The sequence below is a fragment of the Sminthopsis crassicaudata genome, chromosome 2, assembly GCF_048593235.1.
Source record: "Sminthopsis crassicaudata isolate SCR6 chromosome 2, ASM4859323v1, whole genome shotgun sequence".
NCBI lineage: Eukaryota > Metazoa > Chordata > Mammalia > Dasyuromorphia > Dasyuridae > Sminthopsis > Sminthopsis crassicaudata.
In genome coordinates, this window is record NC_133618.1 from 108,392,846 (window position 1) to 108,410,890 (window position 18,045).

General features: G+C 33.9%; 1 long non-coding RNA gene across 4 annotated transcripts in view; it reads left to right on the forward strand.

Moving 5' to 3' along the window:
- Positions 1 to 18,045, forward strand: part of LOC141554735 (uncharacterized) — a 983,981-nt gene that overhangs the window by 947,417 nt on the left and 18,519 nt on the right. For all 4 annotated transcript variants that reach the window (XR_012485934.1, XR_012485933.1, XR_012485929.1 and 1 more), the window contains one exon: positions 12,624 to 12,689. This is a non-coding gene — a long non-coding RNA (uncharacterized LOC141554735). The remainder of the gene's footprint in view (positions 1 to 12,623; positions 12,690 to 18,045) is intronic.

Below are 18,045 nucleotides of genomic sequence, written 5' to 3' on the forward strand. Positions count from 1 at the left end.
CTACAAATTATTTAGTGAAGGAAACATACTTTTAAGCTTATTTTGATTTGTTTTTACTTATATAAACATAGTATGGGTGAGAGAAGTGGAGTCCTGACTAAAGGAGATGAAGTTAAATGGTATTAAGCATCTGCTGTGTACTCAATGGTGTTTTAGGTTCAAATCTTACAGATATAGCAAAAAGCATAGCCCTTGATTCCTGAGAAAATTTTCAACTGTATTATTAAAAGGATAGCTTGTGAGCATCTACAAAAGGAAACTGTCCTAACTAGAGCCAACATGGTTTCTTTAAGAACCAATCTTGCCAGATTAACTTCATTTTTTGAATGTTATTAGGTTATTATCAGAGAAACAATGTAGATTAAGTTTACCTACTTTTCATCAAAGCAAATTGACTCATTCATTTTTTTCAAAAAAAGGTATGGAGCAAAGATAGACCCAATACAAGTAATCACTAATGACTCCTTGGAAGGAGTTATAAAGTAGAGAATTCTAGGGATTATAACTTAGCTCCTAATTTATGTCATCAATGACATCTAAAGTAACATTGATTAAAAAAAATCAATCCACAAGTATTAAATGCTTTCTATGTTTGCATCGTGTCTTAGGCATGTGAATACAAGTAAAAAAAATCACCATTCTTAAGGAACTTAGTTCTGATGGAAGATACAACATGTACATAACATGCACACTTATTTCTTGTTTATATTCAGTCATGTCCAACTCTTTGTGATGCCACAGATAATACCACATCAATACTGTCCATTGGATTTTCTTGGAAAAGACACTGGAGTGTTTTGCTATTTTCTTCTCCTATGCATTGAGGCAAAAAGAAGTGATTTGCTTATGGTCACACAACAAGTGTCTGAGGCTGGATTTATTCTCACATTTTCCTGAGTCTAAGCCTAACACTATAATCTGCTTAGATGTCTCATGTACATTTAATGGTGTATACAAAAAATAGGAACAACTCCACAGGAATGGCAGCAAGGGTGTCATGGAGCAAAAACTGGGATCTTAGCAAAGAGAAGCTCTAATAGAAGGACATTTCAATAGTGAAGGCAAAAGGTGATGAGGACCTGAATTAAATTGTCATTTGTGTGAATTAGAAAGAAACAGTCAGAATTGAAGAGTGTTATAACAACTGAAAAGAGGAGATTCATCAAGTGATTGGATATGTGGATTGAAAGAACGTGAAGAACTGAGGATGAGGTTAAAATATTTAATATAGGAGGAATAAAGAAAAAAATTAACATAGGAGACATAGGAGACTTGGAGTTCTCAGGAAATTTCAGGAGTTTGGTCTGGTTTTGTGTGTGTGTGTGTGTGTGTGTGTGTGTGTGTGTGTGTGTGTGTATGTGTGTGTGTGAAGATGATGAGTTTTGTTTTTAGGTTTCAAATTCCAATTTGAAGTGTCCCTAGACCCAGATGATGTGGGACCATCCCTCACTAGAGAAGAACTTATCAAACCTTTAGATGACATAAAACTAGAAATGATAGATTATGTAATTGGTAGCAAATACAAAAGCTTCGAAGAAGAAGATCATTAGTTTTAATTAAAGATAATGAAATTTAATAGGAATAATCTAAAGTTCTACACATGAGCTCAAAACACTCATATTCCAAGTACAAGCACAGCTAGACAGCCATTTGTCTAGAAAAGATTTGGAAATTTTTGTGGATGTCAAGACTAGTCAACAGTGTGACATGATAATCTAAAACATTTCTGCAGGTGGTTTTGAGGGTAAACTGAGATAACATATAAAATACTTTGTAAACCTTAAAGCCCTATGTATTTGCCAGTTGTTATTATAAAAGGGCTTTGCTTTACTTACTTTAAACACATTTTTTCACCTTCCCACCTTGGATGTTTATGTCAACATTCCCCTTCTCCTCCCACTCTTCTCCCCACTTCAAAAAAGTGTAAAAGGGGTACCATATGTAGACTCCCTCTGCTGACACATTCCCTCAAGACCTTGCCAACTGAAATGAGTTGTTTTGACTGCATGTATTCATTCAATTTTGGATGCTGCTAGGTGCCAACTTCTCCCTTGCCTTTAGCTCCCTAGCCCCATGCCACACGCCCATTGAATTTTGAATGTGCTTGCTACCAACAAATCCTGCCACTTCTGGAATCTCTCCTTCCCTCAAACTGGCTCTGTGAAGTCCTTCAGCAAATAGGAAACACATGGCAAAGCTACATGAGAGGAAAAGACATCTATTCAATATTGTTGCTGCTGGGGAGAGGGCAGAGCCATGGTCCTTTATTAAAATTAGACTACTTTGAGTTGTCTCTTCATTAAGGTCCTCTGTGTCTGGGAATGGGAAGTGTGTTATCTTCAGTGTTGTCTCTATTGAGATGTGAATTGTTGACCCACGCCAGTGAGGAGCACAAATCCGAGCTGTACCTTTCTGTCACCAACAAAGCCTTAGCAATCAGATGGACTTGAAGGGCAATATTAAAACCAGAGGAAGAAAAAAAGAAGAGGCTTTATGAAAGTGACTTCAGAACACTATCAAATTATTAGTATGCTTTTTCATAATACAGACGGTTTCACATTTTATTGAGAGAAAGAATTCTTCTCCAGTCCTCTTGGGAATGATTTTATTGAAAGTATCAGAATGAGGAAGATGGCTGCATCATTTCTGCAGTGCCAGGGGTCAGAATCTTTGACTGGTTTGGTGTAATGCAAACATATAAAAATTCACTCAGTGCTCATTCACTGCCTTTTATTTAGTGTATAATCTGACTGGTCCACTTTGATTCTTTATATTACTGTTTTCAAGTATTAAGTATTTCATTGTGCCGCTTTAATTTTTTTTCTGATCCTGGATCCTGAGTCAGGGAAAAGTATTGCTATTAGTTTTCTATACACTGAAGCTAGTGACTTCAGAAGTGACGAGTGAGTGTCAGCAGAATAGCATTTCACTAGACATAGCTGGTGAGACTTTAACTCATTTAAAATCAATAGTTTAAAATGATGTCATGTTTTCAAAAGCTTATAATAGCTGCCTTTCACATCTCTCCCTTCCCCCCCTCATCTAAAAATTAACATGTAAATGTAAAAGCCATGAGATCTTTAAGTGGATGTGTATTCAAAATGAAATTTAATTTAACATATATCTATTATTCCTACTGTTTTCAAAGCACTAGGCATTGTACTAGAATACAAAACTCAGACACTAGCTGTGTGACCCTAAGTAAGTCATTTAACCCTGTCTACCTCAGTTTCTTTGTTTGTAAAAGGAGATGGAGAAAGAAATGGCAAATCACTCCAGTATTTTTGCCATGAAAACCCCATGTGGGGATTGAAGAGGTAGGCATGACTGAAATAACTGAACAACAATAAAAACAATATGAATCGAAAATTATTTCTGCTTTCAATGAGCTTATCGTGTTATAAGATTTTGAACCTCATCTCTCTCCCCATGTTTTTTGGGTGGAAAATAATATCAACTCCAAAGAATGAATTTCTAAGTGTCTCTCCCAGTAGTTTGCTTTTGAGTCATGTATTTAAAAATTAGAATAATACAGCACTATTAGAATTTGATCTATTGGAAACATAAGAATATCCCATGCACATGAGGTAGTGAGCATATTTAGATATGTGTAGGAGGAATAAGTGGGATCTGCTGAGAGGCAGATTTAATTTCAATAGAAGGAACAACTTTACAATAATTAGCGGTACCCTAAAACAGAAAGTGCTACCTTGGGAGGCAGTGAATTTCCTCACACCAGAGGTGCTCAAATAAAGGCTATTTTATAGAAAGTATTATGATATAAATGTTGGTTGGTTTCCTTATACTCTAAAGTCTCTTTGATCTCTGAGATGTTGTGCTACTGTGATTCTCTAATGCCTCAGAATTCAAATCCATGAACTATTATTAAGGTTTTCTTATTTTACCATGTTCTTCCAATTACCTTTGTTGGGAATTTCCAGTTTTAGAATATATTACAAATTCATTTTTTTCTAAAGAATAATTGTGGTTGCTATAAAGGTTAACCTTGATTCCTCATATATATTTCACACAATAGAATTTCTGATTATCATTTACATTTGCACATTTGATGTTTAGTGAAATGGTTATCATTCACACATGATTTATCAAGAACTATGTCCTTTCCCTTGTTTGCAACTACTTACTCTACTAATGAAGGGGAAAGACTTAGACTGAAACTCTCAGTAATGTTCTAAGTCAGTGAAGCCTGAGACTAGTACTCATCATAAGATGATTTCCATAGTGATCTTAGAAAGCAGGGATGTACCCCTGCTCTTTTTCTACTATTCATAAACCTTTAAAACATACAATAGTCCCATCAAAAAACTGTTTTCCTACAGCATAGATATAGTAAACTGCCTTGAGTTTTTTTTTCTGAGATTAATGAAGTGTCTTAATTTTCTCACTCACAAAAAAAAAAAAAAAAAAAAAGGTTTTAATGCCTAATACCTGCTTCTATCTATTTCATGAGTTTTTGGAACTGGAAAGATAAAAATAGAGTTTGTGGATGCAGTAATTGGTTTTTACATGTAAAAGTCCATGTATTTAAAAAGTGTTTCATACTCCCTTACCCAACCCAATTAATGTAATTAACAATATGGTCCACTCTTTGATACTTTTATCAAATTAGGATGCATATTTATTTCAGAATCAATTTATCAAAAGTGTAAAATTCAAGGCACACCTTGCAACCACAAACCAAAAATATATTAGGAATGATGATTAAATGGGGTGCAATTGATTGAAAGAATCAGCCACACATCTTGTCCTATAGATATCAGACAAGATTATAATAGGAACATTTCAACATGGCAATCTAGTTCTAAACTTTGAAAAGCAAACCACTTATGCCCTAGTGGGCAGCTAGAAGAGGGAATGATGAGCCCAAAAGTCATATTAGACCTCTCCTATTTTTGATCAAGTCATTGAAGAGAATGGGTCAGTTACAAAGAGCAGTCAGCTGGATTCTGAGAGGATAAAATCAGATACAAGAAAAGGTCACTTCAAAATTGTGATCCCATTGAGGTGAAAACAAAGCAACTTCAGGACTCTACAAGGACCTTAATTTTCAAGCTTAGTTGAGAAATACTCACATTGCAAGGGAAATTCATGATGACTAGCAAGGAGCTGTGAGTTAACCATTTGCCATATGTTCGTTAATCTTGAGCCCACTTTCCCTTAGACATGCTAGGTACCTATAGGAAAGTGTATTCTGAACATTAAAGCGCAGGGAAATTGTTTTTGTATGACATCTTATTATTATACTATTTCAGTAAATATCCTTTTATAAAAACTAATATTTATCAACTAGCTAATTGATATTAAGGAATAAGCCAGATATCAATCTCTTCAATATTATTATAGGAAAACTACCTTCAATAATAGTTTAGTACTTTGTACTCAGAACCCTGAGGGTAGAAGTAACCAGTTGCTTTCTGGGGACTTTTTCCAAAAATGTGAATGGGAATTGAGGAAAGTAGACCAGAGTGAATGATAAACATGCTATATTTAGTAGTTTGGGTCATTAGTTGTTTGCCCTTTATTCTCAAAGAGGACCAGGAAGGTGATTTAATTTAAATACCCCCCAAAAAATAAGGTCCCCATTGAAACCATGGTCATAACTTAAGGAATCTGTGACACACTGGAAAGAATGCTTGGCTTGAGGTTATGTTCAAATCCTACTCAAAGATACTACTATATGATGCTAAGCAAATCACTAAATCATTATATGATTTTTAAAACTAAGATAATATCGGCACCTTTGTCATAAAGTTATTGTGAGGGTAAAATAAAATGTATATAATAATTTTCAAACCTTAAAAGTCTACACAAATGCTATCATAGTATTTGTTCTTATTGTTGTTATTCCTCCTTCCTCCCTCTCTCTCTGCTTTTCTCCCTCCTTCTCTTCCTTCCTTTGTTCATTTTCTCTCCTTCCCTTCTGTCTACTTAGGGACTATTTCACTTACCTGTGGGCACTCTTCCCAAAGTTACATATATTTTGATTGCTAAAACCTTACAAGATATTGATTAGAGGCTAGATTTCTTTTTTTCCTTCTTTCCTACATATTTATTCTATCAGAAAATACACAAACAAAAACTCTTTGAGAATAAAGGGCAAACAACTAATGACCCAAACTACTAAATATAGCATGTTTATCATTTACTCTGGTCTACTTTCCTCAATTCCCATTCACATTTTTGGAAAAACTCTTTTTACTTCACTTAAATCTTGCAAGTGAAATCAGACAGAGAGATATTTAGCATTATATGTTAGAAGATGTTGGGACAGAACCACGCAGGAGGAGCCAAGATAAAGAGCAGACTTAGATTTTTATGTATGGCATTTTTTAATGTTTATGACCAGGAAATTAGCTGTTCTGGAGAGACTAACCACACATATCAGAAAGTATGATTGAAAAACTGATTGTGAGTTAACAGCAGGAATCTATGCCTAAAAAATTATATAAATGAACTATACCGCAGGGTCATAACCATAATTAGAAGATTAGTTTCCTTCTTCTTTGACCTTTAATCTTCTCCTTGATATGAGTAAACAGAAAAAAAAAGTTACTAGGTATATCAGAAACCAGAGAGTAACACAGCGTCCCACATGGTCAAAGTTTCTTTTTAAATTTTGTAAATATCATAGAAATATGAGTTTATTTGTTAATGTCATTATATGCAGCATGAGTAATAATACTTAGAAAGCCAGCCCTTTAGACTTAGACTTATATTTTGCTTCTGTGTAATAACATAATTACAATAAGGTATATAAGGGCTAAAGAGGACTGGAAAAAAGACATTCCATTTTTGACCAGCTTCTTGATGACTGTCCTGCCTTCATGATCCAGAGCATCTCCAGAAAGCTAGCTGGAACATTACGATAGGCTAATGAAATCATCATGGATCTTTAGAGTACTGGTATTATAGTAGTACCTGTTTGTTACAAACTAGAATTACCTAAACAGTAGTTACTGAAAAATAACTTAATTAGCCAATTTATTTTATGGCATCTTCAAATAACTTAATGTAGGAGAATATACTTTTTCCAATGGCAATAAAAGAAATACTAATGAAAAGAAATACCTCATTATTTAATATATCCATGATTTTTATGGGTATACTTAGGAAAGTAAAGCTATTTGAAGTAGTTTGGTACAGGAGTAAGGACATTGATCTTGGAGAACTGTGTTTAAATTCTAGCTTCTGAACTTGGGCAAGTCTTTTAATCATTCTGATCTTTCCTTATATATACAATGTGAGGGCTAGACCAAGTTAATTGTTAGGTCCTTATTAACTTTAAAACTATGAATTTATTTACAAATGGGTTCCAAAAATAACCTCCTTGACTTCTTCCCTGATCCACTTTCCACTACTGGTCAGTTGCCTTTCTTTTCCATAAGGACTTAGAAAACAGCCCCATCATCTGCAGCTAAAACTCATGCTGTTCCCCCCAGATGGCTAGGTACAATGCCCAAATAGTTATAGCCACAGAATAAGTGGCATTGTGTTCAGCTGTTGGATATACTTTTGATCCTATCATTACTGAGGGAATACTGGTGAACTAAAATACAGCTGAATGCACAATGCCTGGTATCCCTTACCAAGAACCCCAAAGAGCCTAGTTAATGTATCACCAACAATCAGCAGAAGTTACTTGGCTGCTATCACAAGATGAAACAATTCTCAAAGTGTGCCTAGAATTAGGATGACCTAAGACTAGAGGAGGGATTTATTGAGAGTGATAGTAAAATGTGAAGATGACTGACATTATAATTTCTTTATAAACTTAGCAGTGTTGACTTTTTGTCATTTGTTACACCTTTCAAAAGACCTTTCCTGGCCCTCCTCAGTGCTAGTGCTATTTTTTCCAAGATTAATTCTACTTAACCCTATATATCTCTTGTATGAACATATTTGGCTTTATGTTGCTTTCCCCATTAGAATGTGAGTTTGAGTGCAGGGACATTGTGCTTTTGCCATATTTTGTACTCCCAGCACTAAACATAGTGCCTGACACATAATGAATGATTAATAAATAATTCTTGACTGAATGTCTAGTAGGTTTTTCATTGTGATTTATCAAAATAAACCATTGCATAACTAACTTTAAAAAAGAGAATTTAAAGTTATGGATAATAATTCAAATAAAGTTATTCTCCCCCTGCCCACCCCTCAAAAGCTTATAGGTGAACTCTTATAAAATCTTCATTTGATGATCACCTGATCCTGGATTTTCAAGGGTATGCCAGCAGAAAATACATGTTTAAAAAGATTGCTAAGAATCTTGGAAAGACTTTGAGCATCATCCCAATAAAAAAAAAAAGAAAATGAATGTCTTTTATCAAGTCTAGTATGAACTGAAGGAACTGATGATTTTTTGTGGTCATAGCAATATGTAAAAGCATCTATGTAGGCATGAAGGGAGTATTAACACTGATGAAATCAGGAATTCATTAAGTATTGAATTATTAGGTATGAAAAATGGGTTGGTGATATGATTTTTGGTGGATTCCCATAAGAAAATCCAAAAGACTCTTCATTGCCTCATATGTTCAAGAACTAGGTTATAAATAAGCCTTGCATTTGAATTTTGATCCAGACTCATATCACTGATATTAGCTAAAGCCACTTAAAAGAAGACTAGTTGAGAATCTTTAAAGGAAAGGAAAGGAGAAATTTGCTCATTTACATTACAAATAGAATATAGAACTTGGACTTAGGAAGACCTGAATTTGAATACTACCACAGACATTTATTAGCAGACTGATTATGGGCAAGTCACTAAACCTCTCAGTCTCAGTTTTCTTTTCTGTAACAATGCTAAGAATGACATCTAACACAAGGTTTTGAGGATTAAATGAGGTGACATATGTATAATATTGTGCAAACCTTAAAGAGCTATATAAATGTTAGTTATTATTGTTATTATTATTATTAGTTAGCTAGCATCAAAAATAGATAGGGGGAAATCAGGGAAAAGTCACTGGCTGTGCTCCCAGCCTGAATTTATGAAAACGTTCATCCCAAACAAAATAATACAGTAGGATCATTTCATGTAGGGGCCTTCTCATTGTTGGGTACCATTATTCCAATTGTTGACACTTGAATGAAATGTGGTATAATTGGGCTTCTGAACCACCGCTTCAGGCGACATCAATTGCCTTTTTTAAAAATGATGATGGCGGGGAGGTAGACTCTTTTTCCCCTTTAATGTTTTGAAGTTGCCATGCTTCCTGTGCCACTTGTACACGAATGGGAAGGGCCATTGGACTCCTGGGAGGATGTGTAATATGAGGGCCAGAGTCCATGAAGAAATATGATGTTCATGGCAGAGAAAGCTAAATGCAGCACAGGATGCTACACTAAAGCCAGTCCCATGTCACTTTTTTCCCTAGCTCTCTCCTCTCCTGCTTCATTTCTTTCCCATTACAAAGGAGATTTTCCCCCTTTGGTATTTCTTTGGTTTGTCCTGCATCAAATGTTATATGCTGTGGTCAGAGCCTGCTCTTGCCTGTTGTTTTTCCTTTGGATTCAATAACTTAACATCTTCAGTAGTAAATTTGAAAGACCTCAGGCTGTCATGAAATAAAAATAGTCTTATCCAAATTAATGACTCCTCCCAACTCCCAGAAACCATAGGTCAGTAGTATATTGCTAGATCCAACTGTGTTTTGACTTTGCTGCACCATGGATAGGTAAAGGCTCCAAGGCCATGAAAAGCTCTTGTAGTCTTGAAGGCCCTATTAAAGACAAAAACAACAACAACAACAAAAACAAACAAACAAACAAACAAAAACAGAAACAACAATAAAAAAAAATTGGGATGGGGGTGGGGAGGGAGAAGGCACTGTAAATTTTTTTTTTCCTTTGCTTGCTCCCCTATTGAAAATTATTTTTAAAGGAAAAGAGGAAAATTTTCAGAATAAACTTCAATTCTCTAGATTCCACTCTACCCAGTCAATAAAATGACTGCTTTTGGTGAATTGTTATGTATTCAGTGAAAATGAACATATGGAGTTAAATCAAGCATTTCAGAACCGGTTTTCCTATGATCATACTTATAGAACCTAACATAGTGTCATTCAAAAAATCTTTTGTTTATTTTTTAAAACCCTTCATCACTTGTCCCCTTCCAACTCTTCAGTCTTCTGATACCTTATTTCCCTCCAGTATTCTGTGATTCAATGACATTGGTTCAAATTTCTGGAAATAAAGACGAATATAATATGATGTGATACAATAACATAGCATATGATGAGATGTGATATGATATAATATGTTTGCATACACACACTACATAGGACAGACTTTTAGTATTAATTTGCATTATTTACATGTTCTGCATCACTGTCAAGTCTAGACAATTAAAAAAACAATGAACTAAACTCTTATTTATAACAGATGTGGAACACTTAACAATCAGCTTTCTGGAAAGGCAGCATGACTCAGTATCCATAGCTTCCTTCAAGTCTCAGCTAAAGTTCACCCTCCTGCAAAAGCCTTTCCTAGATCTCCTTAATCTTACTGTCTTCTTTTTGAGATTATTCCAATTTATCTTGTTTATATCTTGGCTGGTCGTAGTTTTTGTATATTGTTTATCTCCTTCAGAGTATGAATTCTTTGAGATCAGGAACTGTGTTTATTACACAGTGATTGGCATGTTATATATGTTTAATACTTATTTATTGACTCATTGAATTGAAAATTCTGAGAAGTCTCTTGCCTTATATGATGTTATCAGAAAAACAAATAATATATTAGGTTCTACTTTCTGATGCCACTTAAAAACATTAAAAAGATAAAAGTTATTATTAAATGTTCATCTGAAGTATTGGTATGTCCAGTCAGATCTGTACAAATAATAGAGAAAAAAGAAGAAAGGGGTTGGCAGCCAGGTGTTGATTTGAATTTTATCCCCAGTTCCAAACCTGACTAGATCCAGGATTATGGAAAATCCCTGAACTCTTCTGTTCTTTATTGTCCCTCCTCTATCAAACGGTGTTAATCATAGATGCTATAATAAAACACATGAAACTCAGGCAGCTTTTAAGAATTTCATAGTACTTGGAATGGGAAAGGAGGGTCCTTTGAGAGAATTTGTACCATCATCCTTGTTTCAGCCTTTTTTTGCTGCTCTTCACACAGGATAGAATTTCTTGACTATAATACTTTTTGCTGGCTGTTCCCACACTTGTACTTGCTGGCATCCCTAGCTTCCTCTAAAAATTTGAATGCCATGTAGGAAATAGGCTGGGTCTGTTTTCTGAGCACTAGCCCAATTACATGCAAATATAATTATTAACAAATGGTCAGCCACTTTAAAATAAGTTTTTCAGACATGGTCATGTTAAATGTTGTATTAGATAGAGTTCTAGGCCTGGAGTCAAGAAGATGTGATATCAAAGCTGGCCTTAGACACTCATTAATTATGTATACATAGGCAAATTATTGAGCCTCTGTCTACCTTGCTTTTTCCAAATGTATTTTAGGGTCCTTAATAGAATCTACATCACAGGTTGTTGTGAGGATCAAATGAATTATTGTCAAGGGATCCTTTAGTACAGTGCCTGACATATAGCAAATACTTAATAAATGCTTGTCCCCTCCCTCCTTTCTTTCTTTCTTTCTTTGACTTATAGCAGAGCAAAAATTCTAATTTTAGGCTTTATGAAGAATCTTTTCACAATAACTAATAATCTTAAAATTTAGTGGAAAAATTGGCTTGCTATTTGTCCATCCGTAAGGATGACCTACCTCTGAACTTCTAGAAAAAAAAAATGGAAGGAAATTTGAGAAGAAACTCATTGTGCTATTCCGTCCCTCTAAAAGGAAGGCAGATTTTACTTAAAATATAACTAACAGCTAAATTGCCTTGAGTATACCATTTTTCTATGTTATATTAATATTTTTACATGTTATATCATAGTCATTTCCATAGCATCACTTCCCAACATAAAAATAAGTATCAAAAGCACAAACATCTGGTATACTGACCAAATCTGATCATGCATAAAACATTGTAACCTAGTAGTTCCCCCTCTGTTTTGAAGAGTGAGATATAGTTCATTACATATTCTCTGGGATCTTTAAAAAATATTCAAGATTTAACTTCCTGCTAATAATTTTTCATTTGCATTATTGCAATAAATTTGTATATTGTTAGGTTTCTACTTATTTTACTCTGCAACAGTTCATTAAAACCATTCCTATTAATTCCTTGTTTTTCTTACTATAATATAATATTCCATTTATATACTTATATCAATTTTTAAGATACTTCTCAGGATATGAATGCCTATTTTGTTTCCAATTCTTTACTCCTTCAAAATAATACTGTGAATTTTTGGTGTATATTGAACAATAATGGCATTAATAGGTCTAAGAGTCAAATAGGTCAAAATCTTAACCAATTCAAATTTTTTTTTCCTCAGCATAGATAGACCAATTCATAACTTTACCACCAGTGTATTGATGTTTCTGTAATCTAAGTTCTCCTGCAACATTGACTATATTCATTTAAAAATGGATGTGTGGTAGGTACATGTATGTATGCATGCATACAAGTTTAGGGTTTTCTTGGCAAAGGTACTGAAGGGATTTGTCATTTTCTTCTCTAGCTTCTTTTACAGATGAAGAACTGAAGCAAACAGGATTAAAGTGATTTGGCCTGGATCACCTAGCTAGTAAGTATCTGAGGTCAGATTTGAACTCAGAAAGATAATCCTTCCTCATTCTAGTCTTGACACATTATCCACTGTACTACAAAACTGCTCAATCATAGTTCTTAATAAATTCTTATTCTTTTCTTTCTTTTTGAGCAGGAATTCTAATTTGAGTATTTATTTATTACAGAATATCTATTGGTATAAAATATATTTTAACAATTTCTTAATTATTTTGGTATTATATTTTTATCAATGATAGTTGATGTAACCATTTTCCAGTGTGATTTCTTTCCTTTTTTAAAATACCAGTTTTTTTTTTTACTTTTACTAACACTTTTTATTTTCAAAACATATACATGGATAAATTTTTAACACTGACTCTTGCAAAATCTTGTGTTCCAATTTTTCTTCCTCTTCTTCCCAAACCCCTACTAAATGACAGGTAATTCAGTATATGTTAAATATGGTAAAAAAATATGTGTTAAATTTAATATAGGCATACATATTTATACAATTATCTTGATACATGAGAAAAATCATATCAAAAAGGTAAAAATGCAAAAGAAAACAAAATATAAGCAAACAACAACAAAAAGAGTGAAAATGCTATGTTGTGATCCACACTCAGTTCCCACAGCTTTCTCTATAAGTGTAGATAGCTTTTTTCATCACAATATCATTGGAACTGGCCTGATGATTACTTACTGTTTTTTCATTAATTAAATTCTTATAAATATTTTTTAAAATTGTATATAATTATCTCTTTTGTGTTTTTTATCTCCTTTCTCCAACTTAATTTAGAATTCTTCACTTACTCATTACCTCCTTTTATTTTAGTCTAATTTTTAAAAATGATTTTACATTTTATTCAGGCCGTGTGTCCAGTTTTACCTTGTTGTAATTTTGTTATAATATCCTGATCAAACATAATTTTTTTGCCAAATTTCTTCTGCTTTTCACATCATTTCTTTTCAAAAAGGTAATCTTTTCATTAGTAATTTTTCTTTTTGGTTATAGTGATTGTTGGACTCTCTTTTTTTTAATTGCTTCTACTTGCTTCTTTCATCTCTTATTGATCTACTTTTTTTTTTCTTCAACAATTCTAAAGCTCAGAAAATATTATACCATCTGTGTTCATATGTTTTTCAGTAGTTCCCTTGGGGCTGTAAACTAATTTTTTCTTCAAAATACTTTTTAAAAATTCTACTTTATTTTATTTTTAATCTATTTTAATTTTTCCCAATTCCATGTCAAAACAATTTTTAGCATTCATTTTTACAAGATTTTGAGTTCCAAATTGTTTTTCCTCCCTCTGCCTGGTAGGAAATTTGATATAAGTCATACATGTGCTATCATGTGTAACATATTTCCATATTAGTCACAGTTGTGAAAGAAGAAATTTAAGATTAAAAGAAAAAAAGAATAAAACAAAGGGGAAAATACTTCATTTTACATTCAGATTCCATCAATTCTTCAAGTGGAAATAATAGCATTTTCTTTTGTGAGAGTTTATATTTGTCTTGAATAATTTTTGCTGAGAAAAGTATAGTCAGAGTTGATTGTCACAGTGAAAATGCTGAAAATGAGTGTAATGGTTTCTGTATTCTGTTCATTTCACTTTGCATCAGTTTATACAAGTCTCTCCAGGACTTTCTGAAATCTATCAATTAATCATTTCTTACTGCATGATAGTATTACATTAGGCTCATATGCCACAACTTGTTGTGTCATTTCCAAATTAATAGGCATCCCCTCTATTTCAAATATTTTGCCACCATGAAAAGGGCTGCTATAAATATTTTGTATATTTTTTATCTTCTTTTTAAAATTTCTTCAAGATATAGGCCTAGTATTGGCATTGCTGCATCAAAGAGTATGTAAAGTTTGGTTGACCTTTGAGCATAATTCCACATTGCTCTCCAGTATAGTTGGTTCAATTCACTACTCCCTCAGTAGTGTATAATTGCTCCAATATCCCCCCACTTTAAAATTTATCTCTTTCCTTTTTTTGTCATATTAACCAATCTCATTAGTGTGAGATAGTACTTCAGTGTTGTTTAATTTACATTTCTCATATCAAAGGTGTTTTGGAGCACTTCTTCAAATGCCTAGAGATAGCTTTGATTTCTTCATCTGAAAAAAGCCTGGTGATATCCTTTGACCATTTATCAGTGGTGGAATGACTTATTTTCTTATAAATTTATGTTCAAGAGATGAGGCTTTTGCCATAGATTTTGCTATAAAGATTGTTTTCCAGTGTTCTGCCTTCATTCTAATCTTGGTTGCATTAGTTTGCTTAAAAGCTTTTTTAATTTAATATATTCAAAATTATCTATTTTACATTTGTAATCCTATCAATCGCATATTTGGTATTGAATTTTCCCCTTCCTCACAGATTTGAAAGACAGATTATTCCTTGCTATTCTAATTTGCTTATGGTGTCAAAATTTATATCTAAATTATGTACCCATTTTGACTTTATCTTGATATATCATATTAAATGTTGGTCTATACCTAGTTTGTGTCTGATTGTTTTCCAGTTTTACTAGAAGTTTTTGTCAAATGGTGATCTCTTTTCCCAGAGGATGGGAACTTTGGGTTTATCAAATGCTAGGTTACTATGGTAATTGAATACTGTATCTTGTATACCCAATTCTCTTCAATTGATTCTCCACTCTATTTCTTAGCCAGGTCCAGATAGTTTTAATAATTATCAGATCTCAAACTACATTATAAAGCAGTATTGTTAAGCCACTTTCCTCGTATTTCTTTTCATTAATTACCTAGATAGTCTAGGTTTTTTGTCCTTCCAAATGAATTTTGTTGTTATTTTTTGTAATTCTATCATTTTTTGGTAGTATAATTGGTATAGCACTGAATAAGCAAATTAGTTTAGGCATTTTTATTGTATTGATTTAACCTACCCATAAGCAAGTGACATTTTCCCAATTGTTTAGATCTCACTTTGTTTGTGTTAAAAATCCTTCATAATTGTGTTCATATAGTTCCTGAGTTAGTCTTGGTAGGTAAATTCCCAAGTATTTTAGGTTGCTTACAGTACTTTTAAATGGAAATTATTTTGCTATCTCCTGACACTGGGCTTGTTCATATAAAGAAATGCTAATTTATGTGGGCTTGTTTTATAAGCTAAAATTTTGTTAAAATTGTTAACTATTTCAAGCAATTTTTTTAGTTGATTCACTAGGATTCATTTAGTATATCACCATATCATCTGCAAAGAGTGATTATTTTATTCCTTATTGCCTATTCTAATTCCTTTGATTTTTTTCTTCTCTTATTACTTTAGTTAAATTCTCTATTACTTTATTGAATAATAATGGTCACAATGGGCATCTTTGCTTCACCCTTAATGTTATTGGGGAGGGAGGGCAGAGCCAAGATGGCGGAGAAGATACACGTGAATTTGTAAGCACCCTTCTTCCCTCAATACCAACTAGTTAAATCAGCTTCAAAAATAACGCTGGACTGATAAAAACCACAAGATTATAAGCACAACTTACCAGCTGAAGAGAATCTGGAATTTCAACAGAAAATGTCAGTTCCAAGGGGAGGAAAAAAAAGATCAGCACTAACAGGGTTAGACTAAGAGCTAGCACACTGTGCCAAATAGGCTGGGAAGAAATCTGGGATCAGAGAAGCCACTAAGATAGAGGAATCTGGCATAGGCTGATAGCTCTACTCTGCTTATAAAACAGCAGATCAGAAGAGAAATCAAGCCACTTTAAAATAGAAAGCCAGATCCTAGAACCACCCCAATCTGGAAGTGACCTAACACCAATCTCAGCATGGCTGTGCAGCCACTTTCTGCTGTCTGGGGCTTTTCCTTGGGGCAGTTAAGAACCTGAACAGCAGGGGACACAGCCCAGGCAGCCTCTAATCCACAAAGTGTGGGGTTCAGTCTGAGGCAGTGGAATTCTAGCAGCAGCAGAGCTTCCAGATCAGAGGAACCTCTACAGCAGGAACTGTGGTATCCAGGAAGACACTTCCGGTTTGAGTGCAGGGAATTTTCGTGTCAGCTCCTAATATCCACAGCCCCACAGGAAACTTTGGCTGGGGTTTGTGACAATTTCACTGTTTAGCCCTAAACCTCAGAGCAGTCGCTAGGCCACACAGTGGGGTTCCTCATTGGGCACTCCGTGCAGCACAGCCATGCTAACCACCTCTGAGGAACTTCTGAGGAAGGGGGGAAGGGAACTCTCTCCCAGAGCTCTCTCTTAATACAGTCACAGGACTGCTGCATCCATCCAATCTGGGAAGAAACTGATAAATTTCTTACCCCAAGGACAGACCCTCCACAGAGTGTTTAAAATGAGTAAGAAGCTGAAGAGAATGATTGACACCTTCTATAGAGAGAAAGAACAGGTCTCTAACCCCAAGGAGGCTAACAGAAGAGAATCTCCAGATAACACCCTAAAGGGTAATGATACCTGCCCCCCCCATCACATAAATCTCTCCTAGAAGAGACTATTAAAAAGTTAAGCGAGTTTGAAGAAAAATGGGGAAAGGAAAGAGAAGCTATGATAGAGAATAAGAATGTCCTGAAATTTGAGCTGGAAAAAAGAAAGAATCCACAGGAGGTGTAGGGAAACAAAATTTGTGAATTATAAAAGGTTAAAAAAAATGACAGGAAAGTAGGATTTATAAATTGGAAAAGATAAAAAATTCCCAAGAAAGTAGGATTTGTGATTTGGAAAAAGAAAATAACTCACTTAAAAAAAATTAGTGAAATGGAAAAAAATTAAACAGAACAAAATAATTCATTTAAAAACTCAATTGGACATATACAAAAAGAACTAAAAATGTGAATGAAGAAAATAACTCATTAAAAATCAGGACTGAACAAACAGAAATGAATGATTCATTGAGAAACCAAGAATCAGTCAAACAAACAAAAAAAAAAAAAAAAAAAAAAAAAAGAAAAGAAAAGCTGGAGAATAATGTCAAATATTTACTGGGAAAATCTAAAGACCTGGAAAATAGATCTAGGAGAGATAATCTGAGGATCACTGGACTTCCAGAAAATTATGATGAAAAAAAGAGCCTAGATTCTATTTTACAGGAAATCATCAAAGAGAACTGTCCAGAGATAATAGAAACAGAAAGGAAAATAGGCGTTGAAAGAATTCATCGAACACCTTCTGAAAAAGACTCTAAAAAAAGAACTCCATGGAACATAGTGGCTAAGCTGCAGAATTACCAAACTAAGGGAAAAAATATTGCAAGCAGCTAGGAAAAAACAATTCAAATAGCAAGGTGCCACAATAAGGGTCACTCAAGATCTGGCTGCCTCCACATTAAAGGATCAAAGGGCCTGGAACCTGACATTCTGAAAGGCAAAAGAGCAAGGATTGCA